Raw genomic sequence first — 14,133 nt, 5'->3', positions numbered from 1 at the left:
ATATATGTACATGTCTTTACACATTCTTCTACATAGATTACCTCATAGACCAGCTGCTACCAACTTGTAATGAGGATGCCCACTCAAATATTACCATCTATGAGGCTTAAAAAGCATTTTTTCCCCAAACCAGCATATACTCACAGATTATTACAATGGACTTCCTGGAATACAGGTAATTTAACATGTGGTAATATATGTGCCCAGGATCACACTGGGAGCATCCATATTCATTAATCTTCCTAACAACACTTCAGAGTGAACATTGTTATGCCTGTTTTATTTGAAAAGATGAAGAGATTGGAAGTACTAATAAATAATGTGCCCACCATTTAGATCATTACTAATTGGCAAAGCTGGGATTTTAATCCAGGTCTGTTCACCTCCAAAATCCATGCTCTTGTCAGCACATCAATGGTTTTCAAATTGTGCTAAAAAAAAATGCTGCAACAGGCCAGTTATGGATGATAAAAAATGGTAAAATATTTAGTTAACTTCAGGTTGTTAATAGAAAATTTTTCAAAACATATGGTCACTGAAAGAAAAAAACAACAAAAGGAATTGTGAATGTTGAGATAAAAGAAGGGAACCCCTGCTGTAAACTTAAAGGCAGAAAAATAAATGGGTATGTAAGGTAATCTTCTAAATTATTCAAACCCTCTCAACAGAGATTCTGGACAGAAGTTTTGTTCAAGAATTAGAATATGGGTTTGGCTGGAAAGTCTTATAAAGTTCTACAGCAGAAAAACAAGGGGACTCCACCTTCTAAAATCTCCAAAATGATGGCATTAATGATTTTTGCTTTTTCTCCCTCCACAGAAAGTGATCCATTGCTCCTAGAAAGTGAGATGCTCTCACTATATATATATATATATATATATATATATATTTTTTTTTTTTTTTCAGTCACCTTTTCTTATTTTGGTATCATTAGTCTACAATTACATGAGGAACATTATGTTTACTAGACTCCCTCCGTCACCAAGTTCCCGCCACATACCCCATTACAGTCACTGTCCATCAGCACAGTAAGATGCTGTAGAATCACTACTTGTCTTCTCTGTGTTGCACAGCCCTCCCCATTCCTCCCCCACACATTATACATGCTACTTGTAATACCCCCGTTCTTTTCTCCCCATCCCCTTATCCCTCCCTTCCCACCCATCCTCCCCAGTACCTTTCCCTTTGGTAACTGTTAGTCCATTCTTGGGTTCTGTGATTCTGCTGCTGCTTTGTTCCTTCAGTTTTTTCTTTGTTCTTATACTCAACAAAGATGGGTGAAATCATTTGGTACTTGTCTTTCTCTGCCTGGATTATTTCACTGAGCATATACCCTCTAGCTCCATCCATGTTGTTGCAAATGGTAGCATTTGTTATCTTCTTATGGCTGAATAATGTTCCATTGTGTATATGTACCACATCTTCTTTATCCATGCATCAACTGATGGACACTTAGGTTGCTTCCATTTCTCAGCTATTGTAAATAGTGCTGCGATAAACATAGGGGTGCATCTGTCTTTTTCAAACTGGGCTGCTGTATTCTTAGGGCAAATTCCTAGAAGTGCAGTTCCTGGGTCAAATGGAATTTCTATTTTGAGCTTTTTGAGGAACCTCCATACTGCTTTCCACAATGGTTGAACTAATTTACATTCCCACCGGCAGTGTAGGAGGGTTCCCCTTTCTCCACAACCTTGCCAACATTTGTTGTTGTTTGTCTTTTGGATGGTGGCCATCCTTACTGGTGTGAGGTGATATCTCATTGTGGTTTTAATTTGCATTTCTCTGATAACTAGCGATGTTATCAGAGCACCTTTTCATGTGTCTGTTGGCCATCTGAATTTCTTTTTGGGAGAACTATCTACTCATCTCCTCTGACCATTTTTTAATTGAATTATTTGCTTTTGTTTGTTGAGGTGTGTGAGCTCTTTATATATTTTGGATGTCAGCTCTTTATCGGATCTGTCATTTATGAATATATTCTCCCATACTGTAGGGTACCTTTTTGTTCTATTGATGGTGTCCTTTGCTGTACAGAAGTTTTTCAGCTTGATATAGTCCCACTTGTTCATTTTTGCTTTTGTTACCCCTGCCCGGGGAGGTATATTCATGAAGAAGTCACACATGTTTATGTCCAAGACAATTTTGCCTATGTTTTTTTCTAAGAGTTTTATGGTCTCATGACTTACATTCAGGTCTTTGATCCATTTCGAATTTACTTTTGTGTATAGGGTTGACAGTGATCCAGTTTCATTCTCTTACATGTAGCTGTTCGGTTTTGCCAGCACCATCTGTTGAAGAGACTGTCATTTCCCCATTGTATGTCCATGGCTCCTTTATCATATATTAATTGGCCGTATGTGTTTGGGTAAATGTTTGGAGTCTTTATTCTGTTCCGCTGGTTTGTGGCTCTATTCTTGTGCCAGTACCAAATTGTCTTGACTACTGTGGCTTTGCAGTAGAGCTTGAAGTTGGGGAGTGAGATCCCCCCACTTTATTCTTCTTTCTCAGGATTGCTTTGGCTATTCGGGGTCTTTGGTGTTTCTATATGAATTTTTGAACTATTTGTTCCAGTTCATAGAAGAATGCTGTTGGTAATTTGATAGGGATTGCATCAATTCTGTATATTGCATTGGGCAGGATGGCCATTTTGACAATATTAATTCTTCCTAGCCAGGAGCATCGGATGAGTTTCCATTTGTTAGTGTCCCCTTTAATTTCTCTTAAGAGTGTCTTATAGTTTTCAGGGTATAGGTCTTTCACTTCCTTGGTTAGGTTTATTCCTAGGTAGTTTATTCTTTTTGATGCCATTGTGAATGGAATTGTTTTCCTGATTTCTCTTTCTATTAGTTCATTGTTAGTGTATAGGAAAGCCACAGATTTCTGTGTGTTAATTTTGTATCCTGCAGCTTTGCTGAATTCTGATATTAGTTCTAGTAGTTTTGGAGTGGAGTCTTTAGGGTTTTTTATGTGCAATATCATGTCATCGGCATATAGTTGACAGTTTGACTTCTTCTTTACCAATCTGGATTCCTTGTATTTTTTTGTTTTGTCTAATTTCTGTGTCTAGGTCCTCCAGTACTACGTTGAATAACAGTGAGGAGAGTGGGCATCCCTGTCTTATTCCCGATCTCAGAGGAAAAGCTTTCAGCCTCTCGCTGTTCAGTATGATGTTAGCTGTGGGTTTATCATATATGGCGTTTATTATGTTGAGGTACTTGCTCTCTATGCCCATTTTGTTGAGAGATTTTATCGTTAATGGATGTTGAATTTTGTCGAATGATTTTCAGCATCTATGGAGATGATCATGTGGTTTTTGTCTTTCTTTTTGTTGATATGGTGGATGATGTTGATGGATTTTCGAATGTTGTACCATCCTTGCATCCCTGGGAGGAATTCCACTTGGTCATGGTGTATGATCCTTTTGGTGTATTTTTGAATTCAGTTTGCTAATATTTTGTTGAGTATTTTTGCATCTATGTTCATCAGGGATATTGGTCTGTAGTTTTCTTTTTTGGTGGGGTCTTTGCCTGGTTTTGGTATTAGGATGATGTTGGCTTCATAGAATGAGTTTGGGAGTATTCACTCCTCTTCTATTTTTTGGAAAACTTTAAGGCGAATGGGTATTATGTCTTCTCTGTATATCTGATAAACTTCTGAGGTAAATCCATCTAGCCCGGGGGTTTTGTTCTTTGGTAGTTTTTTGATTACCGCTTCAATTTCATTGCTAGTAATTGGTCTGTTTAGATTTTCTGTTTCTTTCTGAGTCAGGTTTAAGGTTGTATTTTTCTAGGAAGTTGTCCATTTCTCCTAGGTTTTCCAGCTTGTTAGCATATAGGTTTTCATAGTATTCTCTAATAATTCTTTGTATTTCTGTGGGGTCTGTCATGATTTTTCCTTTCTCGTTACTGATTCTGTTGATGTGTGTTGATTCTCTTTTTCTCTTAATAAGTCTGGCTAGAGGCTTATCCATTTTGTTTATTTTCTCCAAGAACCAGCTCTTGGTTTCATTGGTCTTTTCTATTGTTTTATTCTTCTCAATATTATTTATTTCTTCTCTGATCTTTATTATGTCCCTCCTTCTGCTGACCTTAGGCCTCATTTGTTCTTCTTTTTCCAATTTTATAATTGTGACATTAGACTATTCATTTGGGATTGTTCTTCCTTCTTTAAATATGCCTGAACTGCTATATACTTTCCTCTTAAGAGTGCTTTTGCTGCGTCCCACAGAAGTTGGGGTTTTGTTTTGTTGTTGTTATTTGTTTCCATATATTGCTGGATCTCCATTTTAATTTGATCATTGATTCATTGATTATTTAGGAGCATTTTTTTAAGCCTCCATGTGTTTGTGAGCCTTTTTGCTTTCTTTGTACAGTTTATTTCTAGTTTTATCCCTTTGTGTTCTGAAAAGTTGGTTGGTAGGATTTCAATCTTTTTGAATTTACTGTGGCTCTTTTTGTGGCCTAGTAAGTGGTCTATTCTGAAGAATGTTCCATGTGCATTTGAGAAGAATGTGTATCCTGTTGCTTTTGGATGTAGAGTTCTATAAATGTCTATTAGGTCCATCTGTTCTAGAGTGTTGTTCAGTGCCTCTGTGTCCTTATTCATTTTCTCTCTGATGGATCTGTCCTTTGGAGTAAGCGGTGTGTTAAAGTCTACCAAAATGAATGCATTGCATTCTATTTCCTCGTTTAATTCGGTTAGTGTTTGTTTCACATATATTGGTGCTCCTTTATTGGGTGCATATATGTTTATAATGGTTAACTCGTCTTGTTGGACTGAGTCCTTTATCATTATGTAGTGTCCTTCTTTATCCCTTGTTACTTTCTTTGTTTTGAAGTCTATTTTGTCTGATACTAGTATTGCAGCACCTGCTTTTTCTCTCTGTTGTTTGCATGGAATATCTTTTTCCATCCCTTGACTTTTAATCTGTGCATGTCTTTGGGTTTGAGGTGAGTCTATTGTAAGCAGCATATAGATGGGTCTTGCTTTTTTATCCATTCTATTACTCTGTGTCTTTTGATTGGTGCATTCAGTCCATTTACATTTAGGGTGATTATTGAAAAATATGTACTTATTGCCATTGCAGGCTTTAGATGCATCGTTACCAAAGGTTCAAGGTTAGCTTCTTTGCTACCTTACTGTCTTACTTAACTCACTTATTAAGCTATTATAAACACAGTCTGATGTTTATTTCTTTCCCTTTTTACTCCTCCTCCTCCATTCTTCATATGTTGAGTGTTTTGTTCTGTGCTCTTTTTAAGAGTGCTCCCATCTAGAGCATTCCCTCTAAAATACTCTGTAGAGGTGGTTTGTGGCAGGCAAATTCCCTCAACTTTTGCTTGTCTGGGAATTGTTTAATCCCTCCTTCATGTTTAAATGATAATCATGCTGGATACAGTATCCTTGGTTCTAGGTCTTCTGTTTCATTGCTTTGAATATATCATGCCCTTCTCTTCTGGCCTCTAGGGTTTCTGTTGAGAAGTCTGATGATAGCCTGATGGGTTTTCCTTTGTAGGTGACCTTGTTTCTCTCTCTGGCTGCCTTTAATACTCTGTCCTTGTCCTTGATCTTTGACATTTTAATTATTATGTGTTTTAGTGTTGTCCTCCTTGAGTCCCTTCTGTTGGGAGTTCTGTGGGCTTCCATGGTCTGAGAGACTATTTCCTCCCCCAGTTTGGGGAAGTTTTCAGCAATTATTTCTTCAAATACAGTTTCTACCCCTTTTTCTCTCTCTTATTCTTCTGGTACCTCTATAATGAGTATATTGTTCTGTTTGGATTGGTCACACAGTTCTCTTAATATTCTTTCATTCCTGGAGATCCTTTTATCTCTCTCTGCCTCAGCTTCTCTGTGTTCCTCTTGTCTGATTTGTTTTCCATCAATGGCCTCTTGCACCTCATCCAGCCTGCTCTTAAGTCCTTCCAGAGATTGTTTTATTCCTGTATTTTACCTCCCTACTTTATCTGTTAGGTTTTGCATATTTCTCTGCATCTCCATCAGCATGGTTATGACTTTTGTGTTGAATTCTTTTTCAGGAAGATTGGTTATATGTATCTCCCCAGGCTTCTTCTCAGGAGTTGTCTGTGTGATTCCCGTCTGGATAAAATTCTTCTACCTTTTCATGGTGATAAATGTAGTCATGGGCAGTTGGCACTTGTGTCAGCTGGGAGAACAAAGTCCCTTCTTGCTTGCTAGTCACCTTCCTTTCCCATGAGAAAGGAGACCCCCAGCGGCTTGTGCTGGGTTGCTGCTTGCTGACAGGGCCTCTGAGTCTGGCCCAGGTGGCTGTGGAGGAGGCTCTGGGTGGTTGCTGTGGGCACCGCCATTCTCAGGCTGCTCCCCTACCATGGCGGGGTGCCACCAGAGGGGGAATGGATGGGAGGCTGTTTATCTCCATGAGGGTCCTCAGAGGTGTGGTGCCTTCCAGAGGGTTAGGGCATCCAGAGTTCCCTGGGATTCCCAGCTCTTCAGCTGAGTGTGCCGGGATGCTTCCATCCAGCTGTGAGGCCCGTGTCCCTTTAAGACTTTCAAAAAGCACTCATTTTTCCTTTTTCCCAGGGGCACCAGCTGTGGGGACCTGCTCGCAGATTTTACTGTTCTGTTTCCCTAATATCCAACACACCATGCACTGTGGGTCTGCGCTTGTGGTGCAGGTGACTATGTCTGGTATTTAGCAGTCCTGGGCTTCCACTCCCTCCCCACTTTGAGTCCTTTCCTCCTGCCAGAGAGCTGGGGTGCGGGGAGCACTTGGGACCCACCGGGTCGCGGCTTGTATCTTAACCCCTTCGTGAAGTGCTGAGTTCTCACAGATGTATATGTTGCCTGGCTGCTGTACTGTATCTTCTGGTCTCTCTGTTAGGAATAGTTGTATTTGTTGTATTTTCAAAAATATATATGGTTTTGGAAAGAGATTTCCGCTTCCCTATTCATGCTACCATCTTGGCTCCTCTCCCTAGTCCTCTCACAACTTTTTTAGTAAAGAAAATACTTTTAGAACTTTTCAGAAAACACCATTTTGCCAGCTAATGAAGCAGGTACTTCAATATGGAAAACTTTACAGAATCGAGAGCCTGGGCTGAATGGTCCAGCTCACAACTGTGTGGCCTGGACCTGCTCCACTGGATGCAGCTGGTGGCTCGGAAGCAGGGGATGTCTTTGCGGCAGCCACACCGAGTGTCAGGGCTCACTTGCTGACCCTGAAGCCTGAGTGTTCTTCCTCTCCAGCACCCATTCCCGGCTCTTCCTCTTGACCATCCTCAACCCCACCACACCACCTAGAAAACCTACTTTTTGAGTGAATGAAGAAAATAACCTGAGGTACTAATGAAGTTCTGAAACTTGGGACTGACACAGATTGGCAAAGGAAACTGAATTTTAGGAGGTGGTCAGAAACAAGCAAAGTTTTAAGGAGATTATGCACAAATTGTGTAAGGTGACTAACTGCTCCTTAATTATCATAGGATGTTTTAATCACTATAAAGTCCATGAGTTTCTGCTTAAAACCTAAGAAAACCCTTATGGAAAATACAGAAATCTGTAATAAACTCATTTATCTAAGGAAGAGACTGTCCAGTCAAGAATAGTAAGAAATGAGATTGCTGAGATACAGTAACAATGATTTGAGTAAGCTTTTTTTCTCCTTTTAGGAAGTATTTTGGGAAGAATAGAAGAAAGAAGACAGGAAAGGATTTGGAAGCTATTTTACTTGTATAACCAAGTCTAGATTTGTCTCTAAGAATTCCCTAGACTCTGGATTTTTCCTAAAACTGGCAGACAATGATTTGCAGGATATAACAGGCTTAAAAAATTGTTTTATGCTCAAATAATATTAGGAATCATAGAGTTAAATAGGCTTCTTGACTGCAGGACCTATGAAAGTTTTTGAGATAAACTATACATCACAAATTCTAGACACAGAAATTTGTGCCTTTGCCTGTGGTTGGCTACCTGGTTTCTACAGAACACCAGGTATACAATGAGAAAGACAATACCCTGGAAAGATGGGTAATGCACTTACTTGCTGTGCTGCTTGGAATGTAAAGTGGTATAACCACTTGGAAAAACAGTCTGACAGGTCTTCAAAATGTTCAACATAAAGTTACCAGATGACTTAGCATTTCCACTATTTTAGGTATCTACCCAAGAAAAACAATAAAATTTTCACACACAAACTAGTACATAATGTGCACAGTAGCATGAATCATACCACCCAAACAAGTGGGAACAATCCAAATGTCCATCAACTGACAAATAAAATACAGTCTACCCATACAATGGAATATTATTCAGCCATAAATGGAGTACTGACACATGCTACAATATGGAGGGACCTTAAAAAGACTATGCTAAGTGTAAGAAGCCAGACAAAAAAGATTACATATTGTATGTTTTCATTTATATGAAATCTCCAGAAGAGGTAAATTTATAGATAAAAAGTAGACTTATCAGCAGTTGCCTAGGGCAGAAGAAGGGGAGGCTGGTGCAACTGGAGAGAAATAGGGAATGACTGCTAAAAAGGTATGTGATCTCTTTTTGAGGTGATAAAATGTTCTATAATTGACTGGTAGCAGAATTCTTTGAATATACTAAAAACTATTGAATTGTACAATTTAAATGAGTGAATTGCATGATATGTGGATTTTATCTCATTAAAGCTGTCAAAAAAAAGAAAAAAGATACAGCCCTATTTAACTATGTTTACTTACTTTCACCCTGAGTTCTGTGACGCCAGGGAATTGGACTATATTCAGCATGTAGAATAATATCTAGTACACGGCAGGCTTGTACCAACTACTGAATGAATATTCAACTGTATATAAAAATTTATAAAACTAGCCAAATCTATTATAGTATTTTGTCTTCCTGTTTAATTTCTCATTTCCAATCCATACTAACTAGCCTTCTACTCTATCACTCTACTGAAAGTTTCCAGCAGTCTAACTGGAACTCCAATGGACTCTAGTTCCCGTGTGATTTAACCAATCTGTTACATCCTAACACTGTTTACTCTTCTTCCTGGAGGTTCTAATCTACCACTAGGCCAATTAGCTTCCTACTGTTTCCTAAACCTGTCCTTCCTCCTACATTCTAGAGCCTTTTTACACACTTAAATCAACTTCTAATTTAAATTAAAATTTATTAAAATTAAATAAAATTTAAAATTCAGTTCTCTAGTCAGAGTTCCAGTGTTTAATAGCCTCATGTGGTTAGCAGCTACCATATTAGACAACACAGATATATAATATTTCCATCATTGCAGGAAGATCTTTTTGAGAGCACTGTTCTAGAATATATACCAACTACCTCTCAGACATCTATACCTATTTGTTTAACAGGCAACTCAAACCCAATGTATCTGAAACTATCCTTTATCTCTTCATCCCTCCACGTTTATTTCCTTCTTATCCCAATCCTAACCATGTAATCTTTCTGGAATCTGGCTGTACTATTCAGTCTACCACCTACCCAGTCACCATGGCAAAAATCTCAGTCATCCTAAATCCCTCCTTCTTCACCCCCATCCAGACAGCTACCAATTCCCGTAGTTTTCCGTCAGTAGCAGGTACCCCTTCTCTTCACCTTCATCGCTACTACCTTAGTGCAAGTACTCATCACTGCTTCCCTGAGTACCTGTATTACTCATTAAGTCGGCCTGCTTCTTCCACCCTGCAAATCTGGTCATGTACTCTCTTGCCCCATACCTTTCCACGGGACTCTGCACGCCTGCCTAAGTCTTCAGCCCTGTATCTGACCTGCCTTCCTTTACCTCAACTTCACATTTCGTACTGCTGGAATACCCTTCCCAGTCCTGTCTGCCTACGGACAATCTATTCATATTTTAAGACTCAGTTTATAGGTTACTGCCTACATAAAGGCTTTCCTGAGCCTCCCAAATTAAGTAATCAGATTAAGGAGTAAACCTCTTTGTGCTTCTTCCTGACCTACCTCCAACAAATGAATCCTATATAGATTTCTATCTGGGTAACTGTATCTTACATATCAGTTTTCCTCTACTAGACTTTAAGTTCAAAGAAGGAAAAAGACCATATCTCATTCATCTTTGTAACTTCAACACAATTTCTAACCCTAATAAAAACTGAAATATTTGTTATGTAAATATATACTTTCCAAGGTAGGAAGCATATGAAAAAATCAAAGGTACATTATAAACGATGACCCTACCAAACTCCACACCCTCTATAATGCTACCCATTTCTCCAAACAAATACTGGGATTACTATGTTGTTTTCAGTCTGGTTATCCCCACAAAGGCCTGCTAGGACAAGGCCACACCTATGTGGTAAGGTACTGCTGAAAGGCAAGTTTATTCCCAAAGCTCATTTGCCAAAGAAACTGCTGATCCTTGGACAGGATATCTGAACTGAGAAGACAGGATTTAATGACTTGCTTCCTTTCTCTTTCTTGGGTCCTACATCACTTATATGTAAAATCTAAAAACCAAAACAAACAAACAAACAAAATAGAAATAGACTCATAAGTACACAGAACAAACTGGTAGTTGCCAGAGGGGAGGGTAGTTGGGGGGATGGGCAAAATAAGTAAAGGGGATAGAGAGGAACAAACTTCCAGTTTTATTATAAATAAATAAGTCATGGAGATATAAAGTACAACATAGGGAATACAGTCAGTGATATTGCAGTAACTTCATATGGTAACATGGTAACTAGGTTTACTCAGTCATCATATACAAACACCAAATCACTACGTTGTACACCTGATATAATATTGTATATCAATTATACAAGGATGTCAAAAATCTACACCTGTAATACTAAGTTAAGATAGCTGTGATTTCTTCAAGTTACAGTTATAAATATTGCTAATACAAATGTGGTTTATTACTTTCAAAATGCAAGAAACGCTCAATTCCAGTTAGATGTTAGTGAAAATAAATATGTGATTGTTTCCCAAACATGTACACACTCCCAAACACCCTTCCCTAAATTCTGACTTACTGGAACAGAAATATCAAAGGTGGCACAGGGATAATAAGGAATTTTAGTAGATTAGCCAGATTCATGTTGCTATTTACTTTCCTTTTCAACATTTTTAAATTAAAACTTATTTTTGTATTTTAGTCTTGATGGAACATTAAAATAAGACTTGAGTAATGAATCAATATGTCTACTAGATATGTGATTGTGTACACAGTTGGCCAGGAAGGAGAGAAGAAATACTCTACCATCCTCATGACCCTGAAGCTAACTTCACTCGTCAGCAGCTATCCATGACAGACCAAGCAAGTGAAATCTCAGGAGATCAAATCAGGGCCAAGAGTCCACAGAGCGAAATAGAGATTTCACTCTCATTGCCAACCTTTCTGATTCAGGTTTTATTATTCTTAAGAAACACTTTTCTATATGGTAACTTATTATTGATTTATGTTACCATCTTTAAAAAAATATCAGTTAATAATGATTTACACCATAACAAGACAATACAAAAAACATATTGGTATTGAAGGTGTTTCAGTATTTTTATGACAATTACCTATTCAAACACTGTGACATATGAGCACATACCTGTAGTAATTCCAAAGTCATGGGAACATTCTTAAGCTCTTTCAGCAAATCCAATGCCCCAGCCTTCAAAATAAAATTCATATTGAATTTCCTAGATAGTAAAGCAAGGACTAATGATTTAAATTTCTGTTTTCTTAGCCACAACTCACTATAACTCATTGTTCGTATGAGAATGGCAGATATGTAAAGATTTACAGATACATAAATTGGAGAGAGAGGAGGGAAGAAGGCAGTGTTTTCCAAACAAAGGCTGCAACTTAGATAATAAAATCCATCTACTATTTATGACCAGCACTTAACCAAGTATTGTCTTGTAAAAGTTTATTTTCAATAGTTGTTTATATGCATCAGAAATTTCTTACTGTGGTGGTGTAACACACCCCAAATCTCCAAGAACAGAGCCTGATGAAGGAGCCGACCCTGAGGAAGTGGGAGTGGGCCGGAAGATGCTGCAGCACCTCCAGTGCTCTCACACACAGGACAGTGGGAGCGCGCATCTCTTTACTAGGATTCTTGGGGTTCCTGTATCTCGTTTGTCTGCCCCAAGAAAAGTGCTGCTACCAGTTCCTGCAAAGCAGTAAAAAAGCAAATTCTGAAAGCGAATTCAGAATTAAAATCTGTTAAGCTCACAGGCCTATCCATTGCCAGTGTCCATCTAGAATCAAAGGCTCCCATGTAAATGAAGACAGAACAAAGACTCATGGAAGAATTCCATTAATCACCTAAAGTTAAGAGGAATGAACTTAGATGAGAAGCAACAGCACCACCTACAGCTTGTGGCTAAATATTCCAATTTGATACTCATTTAAACTATCATATTTTATCTAATCTAATACATTCACCTAATCAATCATATTATTTAGTCTAATATATACACTTAATATACTATATTTGGCCATATTATTCTATACCACTAATAAAGAAAAAACTATTAAACTATGACAGTCTTTTATTATCATTGTTTGCCTCTGTAATTCTTTTAGACTTTGGAAATTTTTATCATAGTATCACCTTTTACATATATAAAAAGAAAAATATAAGCAAACCAAATTGATTAAGGTATATCTAAAACTACTTTGCATCCAGAGTCCAGTGTTTATAAATCATTTACTGACTTAGAGTCAATAAACAAACATGTATTCATCCCACAAAAAGTTGTATCAGAAACATTAGTAATGCAGTGCCTCATAACAGAATTCACAAAACAGCTAAAAAGCCATTAGCTCTAGTTGGCTCTGCAGTACAGAAAGCTAGGAGTTTTTTTCACTTCCACTGCACTTCCTCAAGGTTCAAAGCGCACTTCACTAACGTCTCTCAGATTTTATTCCAAGTTGCTGATACCCATTATGCAAATGTTGAGGGTGGGTCTGACATTCTGTCTATCAAAGAACATTCCCAACGGCCATCTGGCCAACAATATGCATAACTCATTCTGATTTCCAAAATGTTGACATATGAAATCAATGAAACACAGCATACCCCACAAAAATAGCCCCAGAGCATGTCCCTTATTATGCACCACAAAGGAAGGAACATGCATGGAATCTCATGGTATCATTGTATTTCTTAAATGTAAAATCAAGTAAAGGCTTCCAGTCATATAATTTTTCCATTTAAAGTTGACAGACAATAGACATGGCTGTGGAGAATAAATAAGTATCAACTTTTCTTCTGGCAACAAACAGATACATCATTTTAATTTAACCCAGTACCTCACAAGTTCAACAGAAATTATGTAACAGGTTGTGATGAAGCTTTTTAGTGACTTGCTGCTTAAAGATCCCTTCTGATCCTAAAAGTCTATAAATTCTTTTTATTTAGAGACAACCCAAAAGAGTGGAACACTATGTTTGAGAAGAAAAACATTTGACTTCTAATTTACTATTAATAAAAAATTTCTAAAGACATGGCATCTTTGTGACCAAATGAGGTCTTCAATCCCTTATCTGCAAATCCCTAAAACAGAAACCTTTGAAAACTATAAGATTTCTCACAGATTTTCAATAAACTCATTTGGCAGCAGCACCTAATCTCAACAGATGTAAAGCCGTTTATGTTCAATTTCTCCCATGTAATATGAGAGTACTGCATTTCACTACAGAAATGTTAATGTCTGATTATTGGGAACTGCCTAGTTCTCACTGAGTATGTTATGTAATACATTGGTCATATAGCATATAATTTTTATAAAATACAAAAAATTTGGAATTCTTAAATATATCAGACTCTGTAAAGCTTTTGATGAGGAGGTTATAGACCTATATCTCAAATCTACCATGGACAATTTTCTTCTATCAATGTCTCCATGGACATTTTTCTTCTATCAATGTTTCCAAGGACTTTCTGATCCATTTCTGACCTATTAGGATCAATCAGAAGGAAAGAAAAAGAATCACACTTCCAGGAAAGAAAGACAAAAACCACATGATCATCTCCACAGATGCTGATAAAGCATTCGACAAAATTCAACATCCATTCATGATAAAAACTCTCAGCAAAATAGGTATAGAGGGCAAGTACCTCAACATAATAAAGGCCATTTATGATAAACCCACAGCTAACATCATAGTGAACAGTGAGAAGCTGAAAG

General features: G+C 37.7%; 1 pseudogene; it reads right to left on the bottom strand.

Moving 5' to 3' along the window:
* Positions 1-11,624, bottom strand: part of LOC118929741 (transcription elongation factor A protein 1-like) — a 37,401-nt pseudogene extending 25,777 nt beyond the window's left edge.
* Between the last annotated feature and the right edge of the window lie 2,509 nt (positions 11,625-14,133).

The sequence above is a fragment of the Manis pentadactyla genome, chromosome 3, assembly GCF_030020395.1.
Source record: "Manis pentadactyla isolate mManPen7 chromosome 3, mManPen7.hap1, whole genome shotgun sequence".
Classification (NCBI taxonomy): Eukaryota; Metazoa; Chordata; class Mammalia; order Pholidota; family Manidae; genus Manis; species Manis pentadactyla.
The sequence above is the reverse complement of the archived record's forward strand: the minus strand, read 5'-3'. Positions and strand labels throughout refer to the sequence as shown.